At 45.9% G+C, this 20,882-nt stretch overlaps 1 protein-coding gene across 1 annotated transcript in view; it reads right to left on the minus strand.

Moving 5' to 3' along the window:
• Positions 1-15,444, minus strand: part of Ston2 (stonin 2) — a 148,797-nt gene extending 133,353 nt beyond the window's left edge. Inside the window, exon 1 of the mRNA XM_051150146.1 lies at positions 15,282-15,444. The gene's annotated coding sequence lies outside the window, so the exon portion shown is untranslated. The remainder of the gene's footprint in view (positions 1-15,281) is intronic.
• Positions 15,445-20,882: the final 5,438 nt, after the last annotated feature.

The following is a 20,882-nucleotide window of genomic DNA, read 5'->3' on the forward strand; positions in this document are numbered from 1 at the left end:
CCAAGAATAGTCTGTTGAAATTCCAATAAGCCTTTCGTGACTCCAAACCCTAACCTTAAAGTTACATTCCACAGACACAAGGGTTAATACCATCATTCACATACACTTAAAAAAGGGAATCTAACAACTACAGCTATAATTTCTAAGTATTGATAGCTCCACAAGCATTATATCATCATATAATCCTCATATGAACCCTGTGAGATAAAGAACAGCCACTAACGTTTATTTTCTAACTAAGACACTGAGGCTTGGATGGGCCAAGTTTTACAAGTTCACATAAGTAGGTGGATATGCTAAGATATAAACCCCAAATTCATCAAAAATATCTTGATTATCTACTTTGTGGTTATGTGATATTCTATTGGGTTATTGGTCTTTAAAGTTGTGTGTGTGTATGTGTGTATGTGTTTGATTTTTAAAATTTATCTATTTGTATTTTATGTGCATTGCATATATGTCTATGTGAAGGTGACAGGTTCCCTAAAAGTGGAGTTACAGACAGTTGTGAGCTGCCATGTGAGTGTTGGGAATTGAATCAGAGTTGTCTAAAAGAACATCCTTTGGAAGAACAGTCAGTATTCTTAATCACAAAGCCTTTTCTCCAGCCCCTATACTTGACTTTTTTAATCAGAAAGATTTTTCTTTTGAGTATTTACTTATTTTTTAAATTCACTTTACATCGTGATCATAGCCCCCTCTCTTCTCTCCTCCTGGTTCTACCCTCCATCGCTCTCCCCCCTATCTCCCCTCCCCTATTCCTCAAAGGGGAGCCCCACCACCACCAATAACAACAACCCATCCAGGCACATCAAGTCTCATCAGGAGTGAGCGCATCCTCTTCCACTAATGCCAGGCAAGGCAGCCCCACCTAGGGAAAGTGATAAAAAAAAAAAAAAAAAAAAAAAGCAGGCAACAGAGTCCATGTGAGAGACAGCCCCTGCTCCCTTACTAGGGAACCCACATGAGGACTAAGCTGCCTATGGGCATGGTCCTTGGTTCGTGTTTCAGTCTCCGTATGTCCCCTTGGGCCCTGGTTAGTTAACTCTGCTGGTATTCTTGTAGAGTTCTTGTCCCCTCTGACTCCATCTATCCTTTGTCCCACTTTTCCACAAGGCTCCCACACTCCACCTAATGTTTGGCTACGAGTCTCAGCACCTGTTTCGATCTGATGCTGGGTGGAACATCTCACAGGACAACTATGCTAGGCTTCCATCTGCAAGCAGAGCAGAGTATCCTTAATAGTGTCATGGGCTGGCTCTGTCCCATGAGGTGGGTCTCAGGTTGGGCCAGGCATTAGTTGGACTTTCCCTCAATCTCTGCTCTAACTTTACCCCTGCACATCTTGTAGGCAGAGTAAATTTTGGGTGGAAGTTTTTGTGCATGGGTTGGTGCTCCTCTCCCTCCACTCGAAGTCCAATCTGGCTAGAAGGTGGCCTTTTCAGTCTCCATGGCCCCAGCTACTACGAGTCTTCCTCTGTCATAGGTCTCCAGCTTGTATCAGCAATGCCTTCAACCCTCAGTTTCCCTTCTTTCTCCAAGAAAGAAAATGAAGATACCAGAACATGGAAAGATCTTCTATGCTCATGGATCGGTAGGATTAACATACTAAAATGGCCACCTTACCAAAAGCAACCTATAGATTCACTGAAATTCCCATCAAAATATCAGCACAATTCTTCACAGAGCTTGAAAGAACAACTCTGAACTTCATAAGGAAAAACAAAAACCCAGGATAGCTAAAACATTCCTGTACAATAAAAGAAGTTCTGGAGGTATCTCCATCCCTGACTTCAAGTTGTCTGCAAAGCAATAGTAATAAAAACCGCATGGTAGCCGGGCATGGTGGCGCATGCCTTTAATCCCAGAACTCAGGAGGCAGAGGAAGGTGGATCACTGTGAGTTCGAGGCCAGCCTGGTCTACAAAGTGAGTCCAGGACAGCCAAGGCTACACAGAGAAACCCTGTCTCAAAAAAACAAGAACAAATAAAACGAACAAACAAACAAACCGCATGGTATAGGCATAGAAACAGACTGGTTGATGAATGAAATCTAATCGAAGACCCATAAATAAACCCACCCATACACAAATGGACACTTGATTTTTTGACAAAGAAGCCAAAACCATACAATGGGGGGTAAAAGAAACCATCTTTGACATATGGTGCTAGTCTACTTGGATGTCTGCATGTAGAAGAATGCAAACAGATCCATATTTATCACCCTGCACAAAACTCAGGACTTTTGTTTTGTTTTGTTTTTTTAAGTAGGAAGTCCTGGGACAGACTATTAGTCTTAACAACAACCCGTTCACAGGCTCCACATTTGATAATCTTTTTCTACTAATAAGCCATGTGCCCAGTTCCTCAAAATGAGAGTGACCAGTGCCCCTCAGTACTGCACAGCTAAGGGTGAGCAGAGATTTCAAGGCAGAAGTCTAAGTTTCTATAGGATCTATGACCCATAGGCCTGGATTATCACCTTTTCTCTCCTCTTTGCCCTCCCCTGGCCTGAGGTTCTCAAGAAAGAGTGGCCATTTGAATGAGTGTTATGCTAGAGGCCAAGGTCAAGCTTCTATGCCAGGGCTTTATGGCAGCTTCAACAAAGCCCCTACAATGTAAGACCAAGAGCCAGGAGGCAGGGAAACGCCAGGTGTGGTGGGACTGAGGTGGCCCTGGCTTCAAAGGAATCACAGCTTGCTGCCTGGTGGTCTCGGAGGATATTAGGAACTTTGGTCTCTAAAGCCTTCCATAGTTCAGGGAGGGACTTGGAGGCGAGGTAGCATCTGGCAGCTGCTGCCTGGTTTTGTTCCCTTTGAGTGAGAGTTCACTACCTGGTGGCTCAACTTCCCCATGTGCGGGGTGAGTCTTTTGGCTCCCATAGCAGCATATGGGGAACACAAGATTCCTTCAGTGTGGTACTTTATCTGAACCCGGAAGCAGTTGGTGGACACCAGCATCAACCTTGGACAGCAGAATGGCTCACACCAGCCGACTTGGTCACCACAGTAGGCAGGAGGAAAGTGAGGCTGATGGCTGCTAAGGTGCCTAAGAGGAAGACTCTATAGGAAATGTAAATGTAGATAAAATCTCATATTAGTACAATCTCACATACACAGAAGGCAAGGGAATGACCCAGCAGGTGCCTTAGGGCCTTCGGCTATCTGCATTCATGGAGCGTCTGCAGGTTACCAGAATTCTGTCACAGAACATCATCTGTTCACTCTCCACTAATCCAATCATTTTATAAGCACCCATTTATTAGATACTTGGCATGTCTAGTAAAATTCTGCGGCTAGAGGTGACTAAAATCTACCTCTTCAGAGAGACAGGCAGATGGACAAATGTGAAATAATGTAATTAGGGCTATGTCAGGAGAATCCAACAGTGCCAAGAGTATGCAGGAGAATGGCACACAACTCCATCTGGGGGCAGCTAAGAACATGGGAGGAAAAATTAGCCACAGTTTTGAAATATAAATGGAAATTACCTGGGATCAGGGGACACTGGTGAGGGAAAAGGACATTCTCAGATGGCAGCATGACTCTCAATAAACACAAACCATGAGAACACAGTGTACCATTTTATTCAGCCATGCTCACGCAGTCATCACAACATGAAAGCCTACTCTTTACTACCCAAAAGTATATGCAACAGGAATCCCTCACTCTTGTGTCTGTCCATGGGTCTCCTCTAGCTTAACTCCATACTTGTACATGCTGGCCATAGAGGCTGGAGTGTGTGTGTGTGTGTGTGTGTGTGTGTGTGAGAGAGAGAGAGAGAGAGAGAGAGAGAGAGAGAGAGAGAGAGAGAGAGAGAGAGAGAGAGAGATATGAAGCAGAGTACAGAGATACAGCCAAGCCATGGAATGAGGGAAGGCCGAGCTTCAGAAGCAAGGCTGGAGTTCACAATGGTTTTGCTCGTTCAGAGCTAATATAAGGAGATGGAGTTAAGAGCAAGGGTGATGGACACGCAGATGGCTTGAGGATGTTTTTTTAGTACATACATGGCTTGGAAAATGTGAATTCCAATAGTTTGTTTGTTGGTTGGTTGGTTGGTAAGGCCCCCGTCAAAACAGCAGCATTAAAGTGCCAAGTGCTTATAATAAAGCGTAACAAATAAAATCATGCCATCTTCTGACCTACACATGATTCAGTTTGGAAATGCAAGAAGTCAGGAGGTGTGTAGAAACACAGACTTTGAAAAGACTAAGAGTAAGGTGGAAAGACAGGGCACTGAGGGGTGGGGCCCAGAAGCTGGATCCTAAAATAAAATAGCAATTAAACAAGTGGGAGAAATACCACAGCAGTGAGGAAGGCAGACAGGAGGGCCATGACAAGCAGGGATTATGGTGACCAGACTAGCAGGATGGAGGGGAAGAATGTCTTAATAGTCAAGCCACGAGGATGAAGTGTGTTTGGGCTCATGTAGAAGTCATTATGAAAAAGACCCTTGGAAGGGCCCTGGTTGTACCTTTTGCCAAGACAAGGACTTCAGGAGAAAGCGTGGCTTGCGGGGAGGATAAGGGCCACGAGACGCTTTCGAACTGTGAGTCACAGAGTGAACAGTATTAGGAGAAATAGGAACTAAGGCTGGGGTCTGGGGAAGGTTAACAATTATGGCTGGGCACGATAAGCAGCCACTTGGGAGTTTGCCATTTGTCATTCTCCTGAAGGAGTGGAAAACCAAGAACCCAAAGGAAGCCGAGGCAAAAGAGATATGTGTGTTTGCTCCATGGGGTCAACTTTTAGGTAACACAGAGACAAGGAGACTCAAGCCCAAGAGTGGAGAGAGGGCCAGAAGGAGGCTGAGGGTAGCACTGCAGAGCTGTCAGTTTTGGGGTGTCCATCTTATTAGTCCTCAAGAAACCAACCCCCTTTCACCTGTCCATAGTACGGCCTTTCTGTCGGTGCACTCAAGGGTTTCACACAGCTACATCCTTATGCGCTGCATCAGGAAGACTTCTGTAGGGTGGGCCACAGGCAAGATACATGGTGTGAAGCTAGTCGTTGCCCTTTTCTCACACGTTAGGGCTCTCTGACTCTCCTCGGTTAGGAAAAAGCACACATCCATAGGACGTCATCTGTGGTTTAAGGTGCTTGACGGAGAGCCTCCCCATCCTCCTAGTCTGTGTAAAAGGCTCAGCCCCAGCACAAGGCGTCCGGCTCCAGTCATCTTCAAGACGTTCAAAACAAGACAGAAACATTCCAGAGCTGTGGAGGGAAGCCAGACCCAGTGGCTTCCACTGACCCAGAGCTGACAATTCCTTATTTCCATTTTCAGCCTTGTAGAGGGCATCTGCTTCCCTTTTCTGAGAATCCTGACACAGGCAGACAACCAAAACAAGCCAGTTACACACGAGGGAGGGGCCTTGGGGGACATGGGGGGAAGGTGGGAGACCACAGCAGGGGGCCTCAAAGCTGCAGCTGCAGAGGGGCCCCAGCCTGATTACAACCTTATCCTTGCATACCAGGTGGTGCACTAGACCACTCACACAAAAAGACACATCCCGAGTCCATGTGCTAATTGGAGGCAGGGGCGTTGCCAGTTGCCAAGGCAGATGAATCCAGACACCCTAGTGGGCTTGGCACAGCTGACATGTCGACAGGGGCTGGCTGGCTGGGTTTCAATACAGAGGCAGGCTCAGGGGTTTGATATGTCAAATGCATGAATATCCCCTCCTGTCTGGAAGCTGTTATACAGGGCGTGTATGTTAGTAGTGTCCTGACTATGGGATAAAAGGATTCTCAGATCATAAAAGGTGAGCAACTGACGACTTTTAAACGGCCACAGCTCACCTACTCCTACGGTTCTAGTTCATTTCTTCTTTTGCATTAATTTTTAAAATTTCTGTCTATTTTTCTTATAAAAAGGATATATTCCCACTAAAGATAGTCTAGGAAATATCTACAAGCACACCCATGGCCTATGTCTAAACTCTAGAGTGATGTGATTTGTATTTTTATAACTGTTTGCATGCATTTCAACTTCCCTGGGGACACGCCTAGTGTTCAAGGGGAGGCGTTCCCAGTGGGGGCAGGAGAGCCTGTCAGCACAGACAAATGGGACAGGATCCTCTGACCTTGTGACTCCCTCTGCTAGCTCCGTAGTGGCTAAGAGTTATTTAGTCTATTGTCATTTTCCCCCCAAGTTGGTGGAAATCTCCCACCATTATGCCTATCTTCTTTACTTCCTCAAACTGGAAGACCATAGAGAAAAAAAAAATCATCCCTGGAAGGTCTTTCCTATTAATTTTCCTACTTTGATGTTTCTAATGTTTTCTTTTTCCAGTCCTCACATCACCCACGTCCATCTGGAAACCGTTTCTCAAAACACTCCAGGATCGATTTAGAAACAGACCGTGCCATGGCATGAACTGGGTCCCACCACCACTAATCATAGTATTTCTTTGGGTAGACAACTCACTGACAGTAACTCTTGCAAAACAGAGAAACCACAAATTCAAAGCACATAAACCATAAATGCAAACACAGCAACATCTACTGAGGGGATGAGAAGCAGGGCTAGAGAGCTTCAGTTTCCATGTGCATCCCCAGCGTGCCCGGAGAGAGGCTAGGGAGATGGCTCAGCAGGTCATGAGCTCACTGCGCAAGCACAGGGACTAGAGTTCGGATCCCCGACGCCTGTATGAATGCCAGGCACACATGGACCAGAGGAGAGGCAGAGGTAGTAGATTGGGGAGTAGGGAGGGGCAGTGAGGAACAAGCTAGCTAGATTAGGCAAATCGGTAAACCCTGGGCTCAAGTAAGAGACCATAATGTGAAGGGTGATTGAGGAAGACTCCTGAGGTCTTTGTATGTGCATCTCTGTGTATACCCATACATACAAGGGACCATGCACATGTGAGTGAACACACACACACAACTAGTAATAAAAAACTAAGGCTTAAAACAATAGACGTGGGATATTATTACACAAAAGAATGTGGTTTCAGCCAGGCGGTGGTGGTGCACCTCCCCGGCAGTCGGGAGGCAGAGGCAGGTGGATCGCTGTGAGTTTGAGGCCAGCCTGGTCTACAAGCGAGCCCAAGACAGCCAGGACTATAAGAGAAACCTTATCTCAAAAAACAAAACAAAACAAAAAAATTTACAACAGAAAAGAAGATGGGTTGCTGTGTTAGGGCACAGGGAGTATCTTCCTTTTTGGTTCAGAATGGCAAAGAGCAAGCATGAGGTTAAGTGTTGCAGACAGAGATGCCCCCCCTCCAACCCCCTGATAAATGCCTGTATTTTCTCTGAATGCCTCTGTATCTGTGATTCATATAGCAATTGCCACAACACAGGCCAGGCTTGATGACTAGATGTAGTGCTTTAATTACAGAGAAATGTAAGCACCTGACAAGTATGTGAAATTTATTGCACTATCTCCTTGCCCTCTGTCTTTTGTTTTTAGTTTAAAAAAAAAAAAAAAAAAAGGAAAGGAGGAAAATAGTAGCGGTGAATAAAATAGTGACTCTCAGTCCAGGGAGAACTGAAAGGGCTTTAAGGATGTGTGACCTATCACTGTTCCTTCCTCAAATGCAATGGCATGGCATGAGCATTTACAGTGACAGCAGAAGAAACCACCTCAGAGCATTAGTGCAACAGGCATAGAGCATCCCACCTAAGTGTTAGGCTGTTATCCCCAGTCTTAGAGACTAAGTGAGTTCCCCAAGGACACCAGGCTGTAGAGATCAAATGGTACCCGATGCTAGTTTATTGATTTTAAAGTCTATGGATGAACCCCCTCACCAGACAGCTCAAACGATACAAACACCTCAGCAAAATGCCAACCTCCACGAAGCCTGTTTCTTACACAGGAAAGGGGAAGGAAAGAACAAACTAGAGATCAGGAGCCAGACTGACTGTTTTTAAGAAGCCAAAACTCGAGTGACCCTAGTTCATACCCAGAACTCCCTCCTTGATTGCTTTCACTTTTTCCAGCATTAGGTCCCATCCTAGTTACTGTTCTATTGTTCCGAAGAGACAAAGTGGCCAAAGTAACTTATAGAAGAAGCACTTAGCTGGGGGCTTCCTTACAGTTTCAGGTTAGTCCATTATCTTCATACCAGGGAGTGTGATGGGAGGCAGAAGACAGGCAGGCAAGCATGGTGCTGGAGCAGTAACCAAGAGCTACATCCTGCTCCATGGGTAGCAGGCAGACAGGGAAAGACTGAGACTGGGCTTTCATGGGTCTGTTGGGTTGGTTTTGTTTGGTTTCTTGGTTTTTCAAGACAAGGTTTCTCTGTGTGGCCCTGGCTGTTCTGGAATCACTCTGTAGACCAGGCTGGCCTTGAATTCATAGAGATCCACCTGGCTCTGCCTCGTTCGTGAGTGCTGGGATTAAAGGTCTGAGCCACCCCACTCCCAATAACACACTTCCTCCACCAAGGCCACGCCTACTCTACCAAGGCCACACCTTCTAATCCTTCCCAAACAGTTCAACTCCCTGGTGACTAAGCATTCAATTATAGGAGCCTATGAGGGTCATTCTCCTTCAGGCCACCACAGGCCCCATCACCAAGCCTGCTACCCTCACATACCTGCATCCAGCTTCTAATTCTCAGCTGAACCCACCCAATGCCCAGTTCATGTCAAACTTAACATCCAAATTTGTCCAATGATTTGCCCTCCTGAAAACTCCTGTAGCTCCAGAAGCTTTCCCATCCAGGATGATGGCAACAGGGGCCCGAGGAAAGGGCTTAGTGGCTAAGTACCTGTTGAACAACCACGGGGATGCGAATCTGTATTTCCAGCACCCGTGTAAAAAGGCACTGGGCACGCACCTGTCATCCCAGGGCCGAGGGGTAGAGACAGGGAGATCGTGGAGGCTCTCTTGCCAGATAGTCTACCTGTGTGACTGGATGGCAAGCTCCAGATTCTATCAGAGCCTCTGCCTCACAAAGTAAGGTGGATATGGCTAGGTAGCCAGCATGTGCCTATGACTCACCTGGACACCTTTATTGATGCAGCTGTGTGGGCCATGCCTATCACGGTACTGTCCAGCCCACACGCAGAAATAGTCACCTTCCCCTTTATTTTCTGTGCTATTTGATACATCCTCCTTATCTCCCAATAATCCATCTCAAAGTGCTTTATAAAGCTCAATGACTCATGTAGTCTTCATAGGAAGTCTAGGAAGTTTCTATCGGTATCCATTTACAAAGATAAGGAACTTGAGGCATACAGAGGTTAAAGAACTTATTAGCCCTCCCAATTCAAACTGGAGCAGTCCAGCTAGAAGCTTTTTTTTTTTTTTTTTTAACCATCTTACCATGTTCCACCAAGCAATATACTTTTTCCACCAGTCAACTGTCCTCCTGTAAGTAGAGACACACGTGCTATAAATTAACCAACTCTCTTCACCTGGCTTTCTTAAGGCCAGGACCCACCTCTGCAATGGGCCTCACTGGATAGGTGCACATGTTGTATCTTGTTCACAGGAAAAATGCAACCAAATGACAGAGGAACAGAGCCCCTGGTCCTGTGACCACAACTGAGAAAACCAAACCCAGATTACAGGCTACTGTGTGGCAATAAACGACTCTGATTCTTTGGAACTGTGTCTCCAAGGCTGCCCAGGCATGAGGAACTTAAAACCCACCAGCAGCAGAGCATGTGAACACCAGGGCTCTGAGTGAGATAGGTGGTACAGAGAGTGGAATCAGGAAACACTATGCCAGGGGCTGGCAGGCTGCTGCAGCCGGCACTGCCCACTCATGCCAGAGAGGGATGAGTGAGACACTGTCGAACATGCTATATTTACTCAGAGAGCTTGCCCCTTTCTCAAATGGCTCCCTTTATAAAGGTTAGTTTGTAACAAAAACATTGAAAAAGAGGAGATTGGGGGGGCAGAAGGGGGGGAGAGGTGCGTGCTTCAATTGCACTGCTGATGGTGTGAACTGAGAGTGCAAAGATGAGGGCAGCTTTCTCCCATGGGGCTCCGCACAGGTGTGCAAGCAATGGAAACAGCCCAGTGACATTTCAGAGTGCTTTCTCTTTTGTTTCCAGACACTCAAGTAAGTGCACAGCTTCCAAGCCTAAGGGATTCAAGGAAGTGGACTCAAAGCCCAGCTCCACACCAACCTCAGACCCCATATCAGCTGCAAAGTGAGATACTCGCTGCCTTGAGGTACAAAACAGATAAGACACTGCAGCACAGAGGACCTGACACCTAGAAAACCTCAATGAGTGAGGGTTACTGCCAGTGACACTTTGATCACTTCAATAACAATATGTTTTCCACACACTCAGCTGTTCAGTATCTGAAGTGGGGCAATGCAGACAGAAGAAAAAAGTTAATATTTTATATTGGGCAAGAGTGGAGAGATAAGAAAGTGAGTTCTGACAACTCTGGGTTCATAAACAGTTAGTATGTAAAACATGCATCACCTCATCCACTGTCTGGCTAACCTCAGCCTACCCAGTTAATAATAGCATTATAGGTCTTCTCTTCCACAAGTGTCAATCAAGAAAGACAGACAAAAGCCAGGCAGTGGTGGCGCACGTCTTTAATTTCAGCCCTCAGGAGACATAGGCAGATGGATCTCTGTGAGTTTGAGGCCAGCTTGGTCTACAAAGTGAGTCCAGGACAGCCACAGCTACACAGAGAAATCCTGTCTCAAAACAAAAACAAAGCAAAACAACACAACAATAAAAACAAAAGAAAGAAGAGAAGAAAGAGACACAGTTTCTTAAGAACACAGTGAAATCAAATCTGACTTTAAATAAGGCATCTCACTTTTTAAAAAAGCAATTGTAGGTCTGAGGAAATGGCTCAGTGGATAACAGTGGTTGCCATGCAAGCATAAGGACCTGAGTTCAAATCCCCAGCACCCATGTAAAAGCCTGATGCACAGCGCAAGTGTCTATTACAATCTTAGCACAAGTAGAGGGGAGGTGTAGACAGGCGGTGAGTCTCTGGAAGCTTGAAGACCAGATAGTCTGGTATATGCAGGAGAAAAACAGCCAAGAGACCCTGTTTCAAAAAAGGTAGAAGGTGAAGACAAGCATCTGAGGTTGACCTCTGACCCTGAACTAATGCTGTGGCACATACACGCCCACATTTACACACATGGATAGACAAACCAAGAAGAAGAAGAGGAGGAGGAGGGGGAAAAAGAAAAGGGAGAGGAGGAAAAAGATAGAGAAAAAGAAGGGGGGAGAGAGGAACAGCAGCAAGAGCACTAGGCTACCTTCAAAAGGCCACAGTAGTGGACAACCTCAAGTTGGTAATGGTCTGGCATCTCACGCCTGAGTTCAAGCAGCTTGACAGCAAGTGACAGACCTAGTTGATTTTAGTTGAAAGAACTCAATGCCATTTTAGTCCGATTATATATTTGCAGAGACCCACAGCACAAAAATGGCACTTTCTTTCAATAAAAGCTATGGTTAATCCTAAAAGAAAAGGGTGTAATTACCTAAATTTAAAACGAACGAGGAGCTTTCGGCATTAATGGTTGAAGGTCTGTGTGATGGTAGCTGGAGAAAGCCTAGTAGGCGGCAAGGCTCTGAGCCCACAAGTGTCCCCATCCTTGTGGGGATCTGGGAAGCAACGTAAGCTAGACAGCAGTTAATGTCAGGAGATGTGTGGCCAGTTACCATGGAAGTGCCGAGGTACATAACTTTGAACCTCCCATTTGATCTTTAAATCATCTTAGAAGTAGAGAGAGACTGACTGGCTGCCAGATGACAGAGTTTACGGGAGGGTTAGACTTTGTTTACAAAGAGGTTTGATATCCTTAGCTCCAAGTGCTTTCCTATTAATAAAATGAGCATGTTAAGAAGGTCATGTCAGAGTCCCATGCTGTCCATCTACTAATGAATAATATTCATTGGTTAGGAGGTTATGCAAATTTTTATGCGCATGAACATTCATATTAGATGGGGGAAAGGCCAGCTAACCAAGGAAAGAAGCCATGTAGCCCCAGGTTCCCTGCTTTCTGTGGACTTTCCCATCCCAGAGGAAGCAGTCTTGTCAGGGAACCTGAAGTGAGTCACCAATACAGAACCACAGTTCACAGTGGTATACTTCCTACAAAAACCAGTGCTTTTGCCTCATGAACTCCTTCCTACCTCTGCATCCCTCCCCGAGCACCTGCTCTTTCACAGGCCTGCACACTCAGGTCTCTGAATCCCGGGCACTTCGTACCCTCTTAGTCATTTGCCTCCTTACTGTTGGTGGTCTTAGCATTAACTGATATTAATTTTATGTAAATCTTACACTCTTTTTCTCTCAGAATATACGCAACGTGAGAAGGCACAGGTTGCCTGTAATTTCTTCCTCAGAGTTTTGTACCCATAAGGAAGGTCAATGTCACCACATGAGCTACCTTCCAAAGGCTACACTGGACCATCACGAACATCAGAATCAACGGCCATCATGTTCTGTGAAGATGAAGCCACTGAAGGTGACAAGTCCAGGCTAATGTGGAGCCAGCAGGTACACATGATGGTCAAAACACCAAAGGCCTTCAGTTTTCAATCCTGTCCTCTTATTATCTGTTCTCTATCACTCTGTAGAATTCAGACTAGCATTTTTATGTTAGTTATGACATTTTGGAAAGACAATAAATCTGTTTCCTATAATATGCACACATAAGGCCGAAGTCCTATATACGTGAAGATCTGACATAATTATCAAGAATCAAGTTGCCAGATAAATGTTATCCAATGGGAGAGTAGCACTTTCTAAATCTGCTTATCATTTCAAACCTTTCTGTCTTGTGTCTTTTGCAGTTCTCACTCTTAATGCCAGGTTTTGTTTACAACATCTTTGGAAACTTGGAAGTATCCTGGAGACCTAAGGTGCAGGGAAATTCTCTAATGCTTCATAAACTTTACCAAGGGAATGGCACTTTGAAGCCAGTTAAGTAGGAGAAAAGGAAATTACTTGCTTTTCAGAATTACCTGGGGAGGGAAACAGATGGCCTCAGGCCTCTTGAACATGAATTCCAGTTCTGAGCTTTCTCACTTACCTTCAGAGAAACCCAGAATCCTGGGAGATTCGCCTGTTTCAGAAACATACCCAGTAAATGTGATTCTCTGTCAAATCTTAGGCCTTTTCGAATCCCACCCACTTCATAGTTTAGCTTTAGCTAACCACATTTCTTATTTTATACAAACAGTATGCATGTTTCTAGAATTTTCTATGCACATCCCATTGAGCCATTTTATGGTCCTCTCATGTTGAAACACATCTTCTAAAGCTCTATCCAGCACTCAAAACTCTGAGCCTAAAAATATTTTATGCATTCTCATGCTGCATATTAGGGTGGGCACATAATAGTTATCTGGCTCCTAGAAGTCACCCTTTGTTTACGTCCAGAACTGAGAAAAGGGAAGAAAAGAAACTCTTGTTTCATTTCCTGTACAAACCAACATGTTTTCTCTTTAACAACCATTTTTCAAACACTCTGTCATTGCTAGAGTGATGAGTCAGGTCTGAGGGAATCGTTGTGACTTGTTCCTCCTATCACAACAAGCCAAATAGTTTTGGGTTGGTTGATCTTGGATCCTCAGAGGATTATTTATCTCTGACCACCCCGTACAGATGTTTAGTTACGAAGGTGACCTCAAATGAGACAAGTAATTTCTTGGTCTGACTAGTGTAAGATTCAGCCAAAAAGTCCACCCAGTGGGCAAGCTCCAGAAGTCAGACTGGAATGACAAAAGAGTATGAGGGACTAAGGCTGGGATATGTGGACAGGCCAGGAAGAGAGAGGGCTGGAGCCAGATGAAAGGGTGTGTGCTCAAAGGCAGGATGGAGAAGCTGGGCAGAAGTACAAAGGCGCGGGACAAAGCTGCCCTTGTATGCTTCTAGAGTCTCAAAATCTGAGCTGCTCTGCATTTTCTCACTAGGAGGATTGCACGTGACATGTAATATAAACCTGGCTGGGCAGGGTAGTACATGCCTGTAACCTCATTGCTTAGGGGGCTGAGGCAGGAGGTTTGCTGAGAGTTCCAGGCCACACAGGGCTACATAACAAACTGTCTTTAAAAAACAAAACAAACAAACAAACAAACAAACAAAAAACCAAGCAAGCAGTAAATAAGACCTGGAGGTTTAGTGCCTCCTACACACCTGGCAGCCTACAGCAGGATGCTGATGCTAGAACCTTTCATAGGCTATCCCTTCCCGGTCTATCCCCCCCACCCCCAACCACATCTTAATTTCTGCCATTAAGTGGTTTTCAACGTGACACCTCTGGGCCAGCAGCAGCAGCAGCATCACAGGGCAGAAAAGCTTGCTCTCAGCCTGACCCTGAACTGACTGATTCAGAAACTCTGCGGTGGGGGCTGGGGTGGAGTCAGCAGCACTGCTCTGGCGAGCCTTCTCAGCCACTTTGATGCAGTTTGGGAATCACTGTTTCAGACATTTTGTTGATGATATCACAAGGTAAAAATGTCAAGGTATTGTAATAAGACTTGTGAAAAAGACAAGCCATTCAAGTGTCAGCTGAAGAATTTTCTAGTCTGGGTTTTTGAGACACATGAAAGGGACACAGGGCTGTTGGGCTGGCTCAGGACCTCATCATCTCTTGCTCAGAATCTCACCAATGTGAAACTTCTCTCCACAGTGCTACTGGAGACATGTGTTTCTCCTGAAGAGCTTGTTAAACCCCCAACTTCACGCCCTTCATAAGGAGCTGGGGAGATGGCTCAGGAGCCCACAGTGCTTCACAAGCACGAGGACCTGAGTTCAAATAAATGCCCTGACTTTGTGGGAAAAGCCGCCCCATAAACCTATAATCTTCAGTGGTACGGGGACCAGAGACAGCAGAGTTGCAGGGGCTTGCTAAGCACCAGCCTAGCTCCGGGTACAATGAGAGACCATGTCTCAAGAAAATGAGGAGATGGTAAACAGGATAACACACACACACACACACACACACACACACATACACACACACACACACACCTCTGCCTTCAGTGGCTACATCCTGCCTATAAGATAAAGTCCCCGTGCCTGGTCCAGAAGCTCAAATCCTTCATTATCTGCCTCCGGGTAACTTTCCTGACCTTGTTTTCTTCCACAGTTCCCAATCTCCGTGACCGTATCTCCCTATCTGCAGGAAGCTTATGCTATCTCTGACGTCACACTTGGCCACACCGCTGACCTTGGTTGACAGCACCATAGAGACAGACACCGCTTACATCTCAGCAGACGTTAAGTGTGATAGGGCTGTCCCATCTTATGTCTTTCCCTTTGCATAAATGAAGTCAGTACTGTCCTGGAGGGAGGCTGGTTCGTTTTTCAGTTGTGGGATGCATGAGGACCCACCTGACACACAGCATCAGTGAGCAAGAAGTCCGAATGGCAAGGCAAGGAGGTTTGGGGTTACTTGTTATTTAACCCAAGTGGACTACAGCAACACTTGTGAACTTTCTGTCCTGCTCACAGTGCCCTGCTTTCAGTGACCTCACTTCAGCCCCTCATTCTACCCCCAGCTCAAGTGGTCCACTCTCAATCTGGCCTTTATCTTTAAATGGTCGCTCTCACTGTTAGAAGCTCCTATAGATGCCACACACATGTCACTGTGTCCGGGAAGCTGTGCTATGGGCTTCCCACCTGCTCGCTTTATTATTGTGTTTTCCAGCATACTGTTCCCGTCACTATTTAATACAATCATTATCACTCATGAGGAGACTGGTTCAGAGAATCAAAGAGGGGTGCCCAAGTTTCCCAGGCACAGTTAGAGCCCGGGCTCTAACCAGGTGGGAATCCGGTGTTGCAGTCAGCACTCTACCCTGTGCCACATACCTCTGTCCCTCCCCAGTCACAAGCTTTCAGATCCTCTCACTCCACTGGAAAGGATAAGTCTCCACCTCAACAGTCGAAAGCCAGACTAATCTCACACTTGGTAAAGCTGCTGCGAGCAATATATCTCAGGCACTGAGAAGACACTCACTCTGTGTGTGTGCGCACACGCGTGCACATGCACGTATTCATCCTAAGGTAGACAAGGTGCTGGCAGCCACAGGAAAGCAGGGATAGTTTGTCTGATCTTTCTCTTCAAAGGTCCAGGCTGCAGGAGTGGAGTGCTGTGACAAGACAGACAGATGTCTTGACAAGATAGACAGATGTCCGCTGAGAACACAGGACTTTACGGTGTGTTCCCGAGGACGAGGCAGGAGAAGGCTCACAACTCCAAGAAGCGATACATGTGGTATCTTAGGTATGGAAACACAAATAGGCGTGTTGTCAAATGTATATTTGATTTTGGATTAAACAGCAAAGGGGTGGGGAGGGTAAAATAGCAAAAGGCTGAATCAGACCACCTGAGTAAGACAGTCCATCGGTTGCATAAAATTAGAAACATAAATTTCGGCTTTCTGTCATCCGCTGCAATTTTGTTATAAGGCTAAGAAGTTGTGTGTGTGTGTGTGTGTGTGTGTGTGTGTTTCTTCTCTCTTACCTTAAAAAAAAAAAGACTACAAACCATAAAATGCTCAAAATAATTCCTTTGCCACTCTAATCAGACATATAAATGAGAGAGAGAGAGAGAGAGAGAGAGAGAGAGAGAGAGAGAGAGAGAGAGAGAGAGAGAAGATACAACAAAAGTACCTACCATGATATTCTTTTCACAAAACATTTATAGGGTAACAAGGCACTGGTTACTAATTCAAATTCATTTCTCCTTCCCATCCTTTCCCCCATAGGATCTATTTATTGCCTTTAAGTGATTCCATCAGTAACACTAACATTTTCTCCTTGGAGTGTAGGAAACTGGTAAGTGCTCCAAATGACTGTGGGGCCAGTTAGGACAGGTCTGATTCACCCATTTCACAATAATAAGCGCCAGAATTTTTTGAATGCTTGTTGCTAATGCATGATATTATTCAGACACTGGCTCATATACTCTCCCAAGCAGCAAGTACAATCAGTATCGTCACTTTATAGATAAAGAAGGAGAGAGCAAACAGGGGCAGAAAGCATGAAGGAGACGGAGTGAGAGAAAGGCAGGCAGGGGCAGTAGCTACACAAAAGCAGAGTTAATGATTCACTCACAGCCCTCGGGCAGCTCCTTTCAGCAGAGTCTGTATGGGAAAACACACACACACACACACACACACACACACACACACACACACACACACATACACATACACACACACACACACTACAGCTCTTCATCCCAGGAAAAGGCCAGCGTCCAACAAATCCATCCCCCATCTTCAACTATCCATCCCATCGAGAGGCGGTGTCCAGCAAATTGCTTGGCAACGCGTGCACGAAACTCCATCCAAGGCCCGGGGTCCTTGGCGGGCCCCTGGGCGCTGTCCAGCGGGCAGAATGCCTGAGAGGCCAGGCTGGGGTCCCGTCGCAGAACACCCCGAAGCTGGGGCACAACGCCAAAGCCGGGATGTCGAGCGGGGGGGGGGGGGGGAAGCGGGTTGGGCGAGGCACCGTCTCCAAGGACACCTGTTGTCACCTCCCCACTCAGGACAACTAAGTCGCCCTGGCCGACTTGGACTCAGGGGACCGCACCGACTGGCAAGACGTGCTGCGATGTGTGTCGGGGTGGGGGCCTGACGAGGTCTTCCCACGAACACCCGGCGGAGGCCACCTCTCCCCATCCCTCCCACTCGGAGCTCCCGCGGCTGGTGGTGCGCTCGGCGCTGGCTCGGTTCTCGGAGATGCACGGCGCTAGGACCTCACGGCCGGCGCCCCGCGCCGTCCACCTGCGGCGCCTAGGTCGCTTTCCGTCGCGGGCTGTACTCACCAGCGTCTAGGCGAGCAGAGTCCCGGCGTGGGCGGTGAGGTCCGTGCCACCGCCAGCTCCCCAGCCCGACCTGGTCCCGCCGCCGCTTTCGCTGAGCTCCCTTCGGGTCGCAGCACCACCACAGCCAGCTCGCCACTCTGGGCTTGCTGGGCGCCCGCCGACACAGAGCACAGCTCTCGCTGCTCCTGATTGGGCGCAGCTTGTGCAAGAGCCGCGTTCTGATTGGACAGGAGAAATGAGGTGGGCGGGGCCATCCTGGAGTCTGGCTGTCCTGGCCTTCGTTTCCCACCGCACCTGGGCCAGCAGGACACTGAAACCCGCTCGATTACTCTGCGTATCCCTGGGGGCAAGGAACAGTGTTTCACCGGTGCTAGGGCCTAGGGATCATGATGGAGTCTCAGCTACTCCCCCTACGGGCCGGCGTTTGTGAACCTTCACCATGCTGTGATCCGTGCTTCTCTGGCCTCTCTCATGTGAGCCACTTGGACTTTACCATTTCCTCCATACTTTTTACTATAGAGTGTAGGGCTTAGACAGACGGCTGTAAAGAGTCGGTGCCAAATAGTGTTTGTGAACTCAGATTGAACTCTACACACAATCTGTGTATGGTCCCTGCCTACCAGAGCTCACAAGAGAGAAGAGGTTTGTCAGAGAGCCCAATACTGTTAATATATTAAGAACACTGTGCTAGGTACTGGCAAAGAAAAGAGCAAGATGAGCTGATGTCACCGACGAAGAACTTAATATCTAGCTGGAGAGATGAGGTTGAATCATAACACAATGATTTTCCTAATGTTTACATGATGTATATTATTTCGTAGGCATTATTCCAAGAAAAAAATATATACATATACACTTTTATAATCCAGAAATTCAGGAATAGTTGCCGCAGAGACATCTATATGTGCTGCGAGCCTTGGGGATAGAACAAAGAAGTTCTGAAGATGTCAAAATTGCACCTGAAAGACACCAGCAGGGCCTCAATACCTACGGGGGGGAGGGGCATAACTAATCCCATCGTCTGGCTCTTCATAGTTCGTTAACCCTCTTACCGTTCCCACCCACCTGTTCTGGATCTTTCTAAAAAATAAAAACAAGCTGTGTGACTCCTCACGCCACTCTTAAATTACCTGCTCTGCCACCTAGATGGCCATGGGTAAAAAGAAGCTCTGGTTTTTGTCATTTATATTAATGAATAAGTAAATAGTACACCTTATGTGACCATTTATTTTTTTTCTACAAGCGTTTCTCTCCTTCTGTGCTCTTAGGCTCACAGAAGCCTTAAGAAATGTCGCTGGTAGTAAAAAAAAAAAAAAAAAAATGCTTAAACAACACCAGCTGGCATCCAGTTTGACCTACTCTAAACAGTGTTTGCCTCTATCCCAAGTTAAGAGCCACAGTCCGTAGGAGAAAATTAACTGCATTTTCCGTACTTTATATTTACAAATAGACCATGGATCCCCTTATATTGGAAAAGCAGACTGACTGTGGGTTGAGCCTCTCTTGGTTGGAACATGGAGTAAAACAGGACAGAGGCTAGGTGAAGAAAACCCTTTCAGGGCACATGCAGCCAACAGCTTGTGACTCCTGCCTGATCGCTTTTCATGGCTGTGGCTTTTGCCAAAACAGAAGCTCTGTTTGAATCGCTCATATGCTTACTCCAAAGAAGAGACACTTGTTTCTGCCATAGTTGGAGGCTGACCTAAGATGATGTGTCAGACTACTGAAAATTATGGTCGCCTTGAGCTAACCTCAGCCCACAAATGCCAAAGGAAAGAAGGAAGGCAGTGGAGTCTGGTCCCCTTGGGGTGAGGTCACTTAACACATAGTTCTACACCCTGCCTCATCTAGGAAAACGCTTTATTTACATCTGACATTTCTTCATTCTGGACTGGCACTAAGTATTTAAGACTGGACTAAAATGTCCTTTCCTGTGTGAGGCCTTCACCAAGTCTCCCAGGAACAAAGTGACAGTGCTCAATCCATCTGTTACAAGTCTTCAACCAGAACCCTGTGCGTTGCTGCCCAGCCTAGCTCCACTGCCTAGCTCTCACTACCAGAACACAGCACTCTGTAAACATGAGAGACTAAACTTTCCAACAAGCTAATACAGTTCTAGCCATACCCCTAAACCTAAATTTCAGCAAGGTACCCTTCAGCTCCTGAATGCAAGGATATTGACTTAAAGTTAACATCCATTCAAACTGTAAATGAGTAGTTCCTATATGTCGGATACTGTTAAGTAAAGAGAAAAACGATATCTTTATTGCATGTACACAAAGTGAAGTGGGATTGTATAGCTAATATAGAAAACAATTTGGCAGTTTCTAAAAAAAAAATAAGCTCAAAGTTACCATATAACCTCCTAATTCCACTTACATAATCAAGGAAACTGCCTAGGCATGGTAGTACATGGTTTTGAACCCCACCACTCTGGAGACAGAGGCCGGTAAACCTCTGATTTTTTGAGGCCAACCTGTACAGCAAGTTCCAGGCCATCCAGAGCTACATTTGGACCCTGTCTCAAAAAGAATTAATTTTAAAAAACCTAGAAAGCTGAAAGTGTATGTCTGCATAAAAATGTGTTCAAGAATATTCATAGTATTATTATCTATCATAGCGGAAAAGCACAACGCCAAGATGTTCATCAATTGTTCATCAATACCATGGCAAATACTCAGTGTAATGGAGTATTATTCAGCTACAAATACAAACGAAGTACTAATGTTCATCACAATGTACGTGAATCTTGAAAATGTTATGCTAAGTGAAAGAAGTCAGAAGCCAAAGGTCACATAATGTATACCTCCATTTCTGTACCATATTTACAATAGGTAAATCTTTTATAGGAAGCTGAATAGTGGGAGATGGGGAAATGAAGAATAATTGCTTCTTGGTGACCAGGTCTCCTCTGGAATAAAATACTTTGTAAATAAAGAATGAATGTCTGCTGACTGGTGAAAAACAAACCTATTATTATTATTATACAGTATACATTCTGAGAGTACAGGAAGTACTCCGTGGAAAACATTAATTAAATCCTAAAATGAAGTGCCTAAAAGTATACTTCTCTAAGTGGAGGCACTTTGGCCGGCCTGACCAAAGCTAAATAGAACACATTTAGACCTCATTTTCCCACCTTTAGTGGCCCAGAGAGG

This window comes from Acomys russatus, chromosome 1 (assembly GCF_903995435.1).
Source record: "Acomys russatus chromosome 1, mAcoRus1.1, whole genome shotgun sequence".
In the NCBI taxonomy this organism is placed as follows: domain Eukaryota; kingdom Metazoa; phylum Chordata; class Mammalia; order Rodentia; family Muridae; genus Acomys; species Acomys russatus.